At 42.9% G+C, this 11309-nt stretch overlaps 1 protein-coding gene across 1 annotated transcript in view; it reads right to left on the bottom strand.

Moving 5' to 3' along the window:
- USP2 (ubiquitin specific peptidase 2) overlaps positions 1-10929 on the bottom strand; it is a 70315-nt gene extending 59386 nt beyond the window's left edge. The window contains 1 exon segment of the mRNA XM_030221301.1: positions 10833-10929. The gene's annotated coding sequence lies outside the window, so the exon portion shown is untranslated.
- Between the last annotated feature and the right edge of the window lie 380 nt (positions 10930-11309).

An 11309-nucleotide genomic window follows, 5' to 3' on the forward strand; every position in this document is an offset into this window, starting at 1 on the left:
TCAGCATTAAGGAGGGCAATTGCCCTCTGTCACCATACCACAGGGGGCCCTAAGCCTGTCTGAAGCTGAAGAAGGCACAGCCTGCCAGTCGGCTTTGTGGGGGCACCGTCCCTAATTTCTGCCCTAAGCCCCAGCATATCAAACACAGGCCCAGTGCTGGGGGCAGCAGACAAATTAAGGGGTCACCTGTGAATGAAAGAATTTTGAACTCATAGAGGGGCATAATCGAATGAAAACATCTATCTCCATGGGCGTTTATCTCCGAGAACGGGTCCGTGAAGGGGCAGACCGAACCGTATTTTCGAAAAAAATAGACGTCCATGTTTTATTGGACAATTTGTGAGCTGGGCGTTTTTGCTTTTCAGCGATAATGGAAAATGAAAGTGCCCGGCTCAAAAACGAATAAATCCAAGGCATTTGTTCGTGGGAGGGGCCAGGATTCGTAGTGCACTGGTCCCCCTCACATGCCAGGACACCAACCGGGCACCCTAGGGGGCACTTTACAAAACCAAAAAAAAGGTAAAGAGCTCCCAGGTGCATAGCACCCTTCCCTTATGTGTTGAGCCCCCCAAATCCCCCTCAAAACCCACTGCCCACAAGGTCTACACCATTACTATAGCCTTAAGGGGTGAAGGGGGGCACCTACATGTGGTACAGTGGGTTTGGGGGGTTGGACGACTAAGCATTAAGCAGCACAATTGTAACAGGTAGGGGGGGATGGGCCTGGGTCCACCTGCCTGAAGTCCACTGCACCCCTAACAACTGCTCCAGGGACCTGCATACTGCTGCCAGGGAGGTGGGTATGACATTTGAGGGTGAAAATAAAAAGTTGTGAAACATCATTTTTTGTGGTGGGAGGGGGTTAGTGACCACTGGGGGAGTCAGGGGAGGTCATCCCCGATTCCCCTCTGGGGTAATCTGGTCACTTAGGGCACTTTTGGGGCCTTATTCGTGAAAAAACAGGGTCCAGGAAAAGTGCCCTAAATTCTAGCTACAAACGCATACTTTTCTTCCATTATCGGCGAAAGGCGCCCATCTCTGTTCGGGTGATAACCATGCCCCAGTCCCGCCTTCACCACGCCTCCGACACGCTCCCGTCAACTTTGTACGCTTCCGCGATGGAGTGCAGTTGAAAACGTCCAAGTTCGGCTTTCGATTATACCGTGTTATTCGTTTTTGTGAGATAAACGTCCATCTCCCGATTTAGGTCGAACTTGGCGTTTTTCTCGTTCGATTATAAGCAGGATAGTCTCCAATACTGCATAGCAGGAATTAGTTTTACCTGGCTGAGGATGTTTCAACATCTTACTTCACTACCCATAATCTTGATGCCCAGCTCTTGTTGGGTGGTAGTATGCTATTTTCTCTTTAGCCCATAAAATTTTATGACATGGTTGACTCACATTAGAAACTCTGCAATAGCTCACACAATAAAAAAAAACACTCAAAGGCAAACCTGTCAGGCGACCTAATTTCCAGAGGGAGACTCACGGCTGCTGCTCCAGGCTTTCCTCTTCCCCAACCTTTTCTGATGTATTCTGGTATCCACAGTGCTGATCTCATAAAGCAGAAACCAGACCACAGATACTACAATACACTGGGATGCAGGGTCTATAAAACAGGACCACCAAAAGGTCTGGGAAAGAGGTTCAATTGGCAGCTCTGCAAAAGTGCTACTCTTCAAGATTTTTCTTTTTTTTAAAGTGACAGCACTATAAATAGTTGTTTTACAGCAAAACCCCTCCCCCCAAACCAAAACCCCTGATCCTTTGATATAAACATTTAACATATTAACAAATGTGTGGAAAAGGTAAAAGACATTTAGCACAATAAAATTTTACATTAAAATGTCATATATACATGAATATTCATAAAATACTATACTAGCTTGTTAATCTACTAGCTTGTTTCATCATTATCATGTTCGCGTGTTAAACTACTACTATGTTTTATCATTATCATGTTACGCAAGATCCTTTTATAATACTAATTGTATATCTCTTATATGCTTCCACTATTCACGATGTATTGTAAGCCACATTGAGCCTGCAAAGAGGTGGGAAAATGTGGGATAACAATGCAATAAATAAATAAATAAATAAACACTTCCGGCCTTGTTTACTAAACCGCACTGTAAGCATGCTAGCGTTTATAGCGCGCGCTAACACATGCCAGTAGCAAGATGGTTTGTTATCATTTCAATGACTGAAACCATCATTTCATGTCTTAATGTCGAGGCACAACCCCTGAGTGAAACGGGTCTGGCCACTGTTGGGTGTCAGTTAAGTGATCGACTTTTGTTTCATATATGTCATTAACTACAAGGAACAAGAATGTAGCAGAATTACTGTTCACCTTTGAACAGAAATTTAAAATTTATAACATTTTTTTAATAACAAGACAAAAAAAAAAGGAATAAAGGAATAAATGGAATTAAAATATCACGAGGTTTTTTTAGACCAATGATGATGAAACAACCCCAGTGAAAGATGCTGAAATCATAGTAAGCGTTTGGGTGTTTTCAGGTCTTTCCCCCCCATGTTTTATTGTACAATAGTGACCATATATATTTGTGTATCATTACTGGACTCTTCATTACACTGCTAGTTTATCTTAGGATATTTGAGTTTCAGTTTGTTTTCTCTTGATTTTTTTTCCCCTGGAAAAGGTAAAAAGACATTTAGCACAATTAAATTTACGTTAAAATGTCATATATACATGAATATTCATAAAATATACTAAACACTTCGGGTCCTGTTTACTAAGCCATGCTGTAGGTGCGCTAGAGTTTTTAGCGTGCGCTAATTTTTAGCGTGCGTTAAAATACTAGTGCACCTTAGTAAACAGGATCCTACATCTACTTATGATCTGGAATGTCATCTACTAGCACCTTCAAGCACTCCCACAGCCCCTAATACACAGCTCTGCCAAAGCAGTTCATTCCTGCCCTGTAACACCCCCTGCTCTTCCACTTCCGAGACTGCCAGACACAGCTCAGCCAACCAATGCAATTCATTCCTTCCTTGCAGCACCCCTTGCGACTGATGAACTTTAACCTGAATATTGTTAAAGGGTTTTAATGAGTAACTCTCCTGGTGATAATGCCAGAGAAAGGAGAGGGATGGATGTTATATAAAGCTTAGAACTAGGACATTATATTCGTAATAGGACAGATTGCATAATTTCTCTTCCTGTCATCAAATTCCTTGGCTCACTAATTGCTGGCAACTTTTGATGCCGGAGATAAAAGCAGAATTCTCAGTCTATATTACCTTTTGTTAGTGGTAGATATTCTAATTTGGAAATTAAAACAAAACAAAACAAAATCTTGCATCATCCAATCTCAGCCCCCGATAAAGAACTCATTATGATGGCAAAACTGTCTGCATGCACGAAAGCCAGGTCAGAATCACAAAGGATGGATGTCATAGGCTGAGCCCAAGTGTGGCGTATTAAGGGCAGGATATCACTTCAGGGATGGGCTGTTTTTGTAATGACCGATCTCATCACTGCATGTCATTAACAGACAAAAACAAGTAGAACAAACCCAACATCTGGTGGGGTTTTTTTTTCGCTTTTTTTGCTGATTATAGTGCGCAGTCTTTGCAATTCGTACGCACTATTTGCAGAGGGTGCACTCTTTGCTGCATAGTGCATGAACACACTATCAGCATCTGGCATGGAGGTCTATGCTAGAATTTAAGCTTCAGATGTTAGAGAGGAGTGTTGTTCGGTCCGAGGAAACAACAAGGCAAACGATTTGCAAGGTCCAACATGGTTAGCAAGAAAAGGAGCAGACCGGACTTCATTTACTACTTCAGCTCCCAGGTTTATACATACTGTCCACAAACAGCAAAGGTGACAACAAAAGTCCCCAAAAAATCAATGGTGTGGTGCAACAAAGTTTATTGGTTAGGTACACAGCCGCCAACGGGGGGGGGGGGGGGGGGGGGGGGGGGGGGGGGTGGGCAAAATTCCTCAGGGCCCCAGCTCCAAGGGGGGGCCTGGCACTCGCCCACTGCTAGCATAGTTATCCTGCTCCTGTGTGCCGCAGAGGACAGCTACTATGTTAACTCTACTCTGCTGGCCACAGGTCCCTTCTTCCTACTGTGTCCCATCTCCTGTGTAAAATACTTCCTGTTTGGAAGGAAGTAGGACCTGTGCAGCAGAACAGATCTAACAGGAGAGAAGGCAAGCAAGTAAGCAGACCGGGGTGGGGGCCCCCGGGGGATGGGAGGAGGGGTGGCGCACGGGCCCAGGGGGTGTTTGGCCCGGGCCTGGCCTTTGTCTCTTGGTGGCCCTGGTTAGGTATGAACGACTCAACACGAGCTGTGTTTCGGCCGTAAAGGCCTGCCTCAGGAGTCAATACCAGAAAAATATACAATGGTCTAATAACGCTCATCTAAAGACACTGCCCCTAAGAAGCGCTGCAAAAATAGCTCAATCATGATTCATACACATCCAGATCATGATGGCTGTTAAACTGATTACTAGCGCCAGGAAATTTGATCCTGTGACTCCATTGTGCCATCAGAAACAATGGCTACCAATTAGTCACAGGAAAACATTTAAAATTCTCTTATTAGTTTATTACCTCTGGTTTTCCAGAATCTCTCTCACATCTTCTGATCCTCTATGTCCCTACCAGATTATTGCATTCCTTGCTACAAAATCGTTTCATGGTGCCATCTTTTCGTATTTTCATTTTAGACACCATTAGATCAAACATTTTCAGTGTTTCTGGGCCTTCCCTTTGGAATCCCCTTCCTGCATCTCTAAGATCGGAACAATCATTGGTTGCATTCAAAAAGAAATGTACAATATTTTTATATGAATATGCTTTTACTTAATCTTGAGATATCCCTTGCTCCTGCTTCTGCGTGTTCACAGAGGATTGAGGAAAGTCACTGCTGATTTGTTTTTATTATTTTTTTCTTGCATATCATTTATTGTGTTTTTTCTTCACTCTATCGTATCATACTAATTGAGCGGTTTATCAGGAATTAAATAAACACAAACACGTAGAACTCCCATACAATTTACAAAAGGCTCTGCCAAAGATTTTTCAAGATCACAAGTTGTTTATAAATCGGTAAATGCTATTTTGAACAAGTGTATGTTTGATTTAATGCTTTTATAATGAAAGAATTAAACGAGGTGGCTTCACTATGTGGTGCCATGGATGGATATTGCTGAGACCACAATTAAAGGAAATCATATCAACTGAAATTGTTTATGTCTACCATAGAACAATTTTGCAGTAAATTATGACAAGTAAAAACTAGGAAGTTGCAATGAGACAATGCAGATCATGAAACATCAAGTTATGGTGATGAAACTGATCACACGATTTCAATCCACCTGTTCTTGTGCCTAATAATCCAGGGACATTTTTCTTCCCAATGTTGTAGACCAAGTGAGAGTTCAATGTGAACAATTGGGTAGCAATCCAGCATGTGGTCCCAGTTTTCAGGATCTACCACATTAATGAACGTATTGACGCGGCAATTGATTGGACAGCAGGAGCCTGTATTAAGAAAACGGTCTGTCCTTTGTTCCAAACCATTTTGCATGATCCTTTTTAGACCCTTAGTGAATTACAACGATTTATTAGATTTATAGATTACTTCATGGAAATGGGGAGTTTTATTGTTCTTACATCCATTTTTTCAAGATCTGTAGGGGTCAGTCTCCAATTCCAAACTGCATGTGTATGAAAATTGCAATTTGATAATTTATTATTGTTTCATTTGTATCCCACATTTTCCCCACCTATTTGCAGGCTCATATGGCTTACATGGTACCGCAACGGCGTTCGCCATTTGCGGTATGAACAAATACAGGTGCTATTGTGGTAAAAGAAGGTTCCGCGTTGGTAGATACATTGAGGAAGTTAGGGAGGGAGGATGAGGGTTAAGGTATGTCCATTACAGTTTTTGGTTTTGCAGTGTCGCAGGAACTTAGGTTTTTATGTTGGGTCGGTGGGGTATGCAATTATTAGGGTAACTGTGGGCACTTAAATGTAAGGTGTGCCGATGCAGGGAAGAGGACGTAAGATAGAGTTGAAGGAGGACAGACTCAAGGAATCTAAGGAAATACTTCTTTACGGAAAGGGTGGTGAAACGACCTCCCAGTGGAGGTGGTAAAGATGAGGAATATATCTGAATTCAAGAAAGCACGGACAGGCATATGGGATCTCTTAGGGGAGGAAGAGATAGGTGGATGATATGGTTGGGCAGACTGGATGGGCTATATGGCTTTCTCTGCCGTCATTTTCTATGTTTCTATGCTAGTGTTCTACAATGGAATCTTGGCACTTAGATGCAGTTAAAGACCAGTTTCTCATTGTGTGACATTGGGTTTCCTAAAAGGAGGCACCAGTTATAGAACTGCTCCATATTGCTTATTCTTGCATCAGATCAGGTACAAGACTGAGGCAAGTGAGACAGGGGAGAATGAGACAGTCAGAAATAAGGAAAAGGTAGAGATAGACATTCTCCCAAGCTTTTAATATATAAGGTGACTAACTATACGCTCATGCTGCACCTGGACTAGCTTGCTACACACATTGTAACTTAGATCTGTTCATTATATCTTGATTAACTGTACAAAGAACTTGAGTTCAGCCACCTATTTATTTAACCCAACTGCCTCTGTACCACGCATCTTGTCTATATATCTGCACTTGGTCCCTCATTAATATGTAGTAAGCTGTACTGTAGAAAAGAATTAGGATATCTATATTGCCTGAATGTTCTAATGCATGCTTATTAGATATTTCATTAGTATTACGCTGACATCATATTACATCTCTGTTATTTGAATTTTAATGCTGTTAAATGTGTATATTTTTGATCCTGTTTCATGGATGAATTCATAAAGGCAGTTAAACAATCTCAATAAATAATTAAATAAACACACTCACAGAAGACACTGACTGGAGACGGGACCCCTATCTTTCTCACACACAATGAACTGAATCACAGTACAGAACACAAGCTCCTCAACAACAAGCAGAAATTCATTTTCTATTACCACAGTCTCAAATGGATAGAAGCTAACCCCAATACTAAAACAGACTTTACACAAACTCTACTCAATTCCAGAATCCCCTCCCCCCCCCCCCCCCCACTCTCTCCCAGTTTTAATACCAGGGGCCTTTACTCCCAAGCTTTCCCTCCCTTCCTTGCTCCCATAGACCCTTACCGTTCAGTTTCCCTTTTATGCTTCACTCCTAGGAACTTTTAATCCTGCAGTTCCTCTACTATTCCTCATTCCCAGGGACTTCCAAAGTCTTCCCTTCCACTCCTCACTACCTGGCTTATATGGTTACGCTCTGCTCTTACTCCTTGCTTCCAGGGACCTCATACCCTCCATCCTCCATCCCCCTTCCCACTCCCCAGACACCTCAAGCCCGATTAAGAGTTCATTGAAGTAGAATAACCTACACCAGTGCAGTTCAGAGAGCTCCAGCGGACCCCCACAGGAACACAGAGAAGGTACCAGAAGCAGAATCTCCAGCACTGGAAGCAAGCATTGAGGGCAGAAGTGGCTGCTTCACTGAACAGGGGAGTTTCCATGGGAAAGTCTGCTGCCAGTATTGATCCACTCTAGCTGAATGCCATCTGACTTCTCCTGGAGAGGAGGAAAAGTGAATTCCCTAGTCACAGAAAAGAGGACGCAGATGCCCCTCTGCTGCTGATGCAGGGATTGCAGGAAGTTGGGCCTCCCAAGATCTGGACCCTTCAGACTCTACAGTGTAGTCTTTTCTCTGTCTCCTTTCCTGCAATTTTATGGGAAGCTGCACCAACGCTCCAAGTTGTTCTGTTGTCACAGAAACGACCCTGATTAAAAACTCTTTTATACTGTGTGCTGTGTAAACAACTATGTCCACAGATCTCATAGTGAAGCAAGTACAGACATGTCAGAGAGAGAGAGCCCAAAAGAGACCACACATTACGAGAAGCATGTCACAGATAGCCAGAGCGCGCATACTTCGCAAAGCAGTCCCTGCATTAGTGTAATGACAGGAGTAATCCCGGATTTATCTAATTTTAGAGGCTCTATCCAGATATGCCATGTGGCATAAGAACCTGGACCATTCCTGCTTACCTCCTCACCAAGATTTCTGATATTTCAAAAGATCAGATCAAAAAATGATCCAGCAAGCGTAGGGGAGTCAGAGGCGGTTGTGTTTGTACAAACAACTCTGAAAAGTAGACCTATGAAATCTGAACCTCCTGAATGACTAAAGAGGGAAAGAGAGGAAAGAAGAAAAGCCGACAGAGAGGAGAGAAGACAGGAGGGGAGGGTAAGAAGAGAAGTAAGGGGACAGAAAGAGGTTGGAACAAGCGGAGACCAGGAGAAGAGCAATATGTGAATTCTGTGGCCCATAGGAATCGTACTAAAGGCTCAGAGTTACATTCTGTGGGAAAGATAGACTCGGTGTTGCAGCTTGTTGTGTTCCATAGCTCATTAGCATATTTTTGTATACAACAAAATGAAAAAAATATAATGGAAAATTATACTTTAAAATATTCATTCAAAATAATCATTCACCCGTTTTGTATGTCAGCTATATTTTCCCAGTTCATCTTTCTTACTTTACCTTATTATATTATCTTTTACTTGTAGTTCTTTATCTTTCGCTACTTTCTTCCCTCTTCCTCTCCCCTTTTACCTATGTTTTGTTCCTTCCTCAGTAATGCCTACTCTTCCTCTTACCTTTCTTCTTCCCTTTTATCTTTTACTTGCTCCCTTAAGCCACCCCTTTCTCACTCCCCTTCCATTCATTCCACTTCTAGTCTCTTCTCCAGTGTTTCACTACTCATTCCTACTGCTCCACCACTTCTTTCTCCCCTTCACCATTCCATCATCTCATCCCCATCATCCTTCATCCCTCCTCATCACTAATCCCCCATCTCCCCTCTCCCCAAACTCACCCCTCCATCCCTCAGTCTTACTCCACATTCACTCCTCTCTCCTTCTACCTTCTCTATGCAAATGTTACTCTGTCTCTCACATCATCCCCACCTCCAGAACACCACCCTACCCTCAGTTAGATGCCTCTCAATGCCATCTCTTCTCCCTCAAAACTGCCTTGCACACCTGCACCCTTTGTCTCTGCCTCATTAATGTCCCCGTGTTGCACCCTCTGACTAATTTACTTCTCCTATATGACTAGCATTTGACTGGGTGGGGGGGGGGGGGGGGGGATTATGTTCTATAGGACTTGGAAGATGTGAGAGACTGCAGAGGTCTAGCCGGGAAAGTCAGGGCAAGGCGGCAAGCCATTACATAGCAACTTGGTACGGAGGAGGTTCTATCGAAGACTACATATAGGTAAGGCAGAGATGTGGACAGAGTGTGTGAAGTAGCCCATGAAAACAGGAGAGAGTCATGGTAGAGGGTGAAGTGACCTGGAAGGGAAAAGGGTGGATTGGTACAAGCTTTTAGCAAGAAAGGAAGCAGGAAAGTATGAGGCAGCTCAGTAAGGAGCGGAAGGGGGAACAGTTTGAAGCCTCCTGGCTGGGGAGGGTGGATGGAGAGGAGTGTATGGTGGCTTGCTGCCTGAGGGGGTAGCAGAGAGTGCCTCAGCCTGGCTAATGGTTCTTAGAAGCAGAGGGCCACTGGTTTCCTGTGGTTCTACAGGAGGTACGGCCTATGGCAGTTAGTACAGTATTATAGGAAACCCAAGGCCTGATCAAACTTGTTCCAAACGTAAGAAAAATGACATTAAAATCATCACCAGGACATCAGTGACATAAGCTAACCATCCTCAGCACACACAGTTCTATAACACAAGGAAAGAGTCACAGTGTGACATGTGCCTCCTGAGGGATTCAAAGTGAGATACATTTTGGATTTCTCATGAGGCATTCCTCTAACAATATGAGATGTAGGAAACAGGTGCTCCAACAGATGCTAGCAATAAACTAATGCCCCTTTCAGTGCGGGGTACAGTTCTACTCACAGTCACATCTCATCCTTGTTCTGTAATACAGGCACCAGGTACAGTCCCTTCTAATCCCTAGCTCTGTAACCCAAGAATATAATAATGCCTTTAATATCACAGGAACTAGTCACTGCTCATTTTATTTGATTATTTATATATACCATTCTCCCAGCCAGAAGCTGCTCAATCCTGTGCACAGATTTTTAAAAAGATAATTGAGTAACGCAAAAACAAAACAACAAAAATTCACCTCAGAGCCGACCCACATAATTCACTTTGAAAATAGGTGAGCAAACATTGCTTTCTTGTCCTTAACTATTATATTGGATTTTACCACCCAAAATGCAAGATATTACATTTGTAAGACCTCCCCCTGGTACATTCTTTTTCTTTTATTTCCAAGACAAAATAAAATGATTAAAAAAAAACATATCATTGTAGAATCAAAATTAGTATTTAAAATTACGTTTGTAAGACTATAATATTTTGGTGGCCCCTGGCGCTTTCTTATGTCCACTTTGCAGCCATTTACAAGAAAAAGGTTGGAGACCACTGCTCTAAGGTAAGGACTGCTATGAAGGTTCTGTATTAAGATTAAAGGATACTACTAGAGATGTTTTTCTTTTTCATCAAGAATTAGTAACTTAGCTACACTTGCCTTTCCTACCAAGTTATTTGTCTTAGACTAGGCTCACTCCTTTGCATATTCTTCCCCTTGTATCTGTCATGTGTTGGAATATAAAGTCCCTAAAGAGAGGCACACTTCACAGTAACTTGTCCTGGACAAGAACTGGGGCCTGCTGGGCATAGGAATAGCATGCAAGTTTCCTGGAATAAAAGAGGCAGAAAGGAGGAATTAAACCTTCAACGGACTAACCTGCTTCCAGTGGTAAGCAGAGAGACAGAGAGAAAGAGCTGTGCATCTCCCACATTCAGGCCCTTTCTGTCCCTTTCCTGTCCCTCACTCGTCCCCCCATAGGGAAAATGGCAAGATAAGCAGAAGGCCAGGACTCTCCAGTAATGCAGCACTGCTCAGGTTACTGTCAGGATAAATATAGCTGCTCACTCTGAGCTTACTGGTGAGTCTGTGCATGCAGCACATTCCAACACCAACAACTATTAAAGGGCCAAGCAGCTTTAACCCAACCGCAGACTGAACTGCCCCTAATGACCATGGATTTATGGCCCTCACTGTCAAACAATAAGCCATCATCCTCTGGAGTCATAAGGACCACACTTCTTCCTTGAGCAAAATCTAATTTGCTCCAGCATTTAAAAGCATTCCATATCCTTGTTACTCAATTGTCGCCTGCTCCCACACCCCCACCTGACATCATCTACCTCTTCCCTAACA

This window comes from Microcaecilia unicolor, chromosome 12 (genome assembly GCF_901765095.1).
Source record: "Microcaecilia unicolor chromosome 12, aMicUni1.1, whole genome shotgun sequence".
NCBI lineage: Eukaryota > Metazoa > Chordata > Amphibia > Gymnophiona > Siphonopidae > Microcaecilia > Microcaecilia unicolor.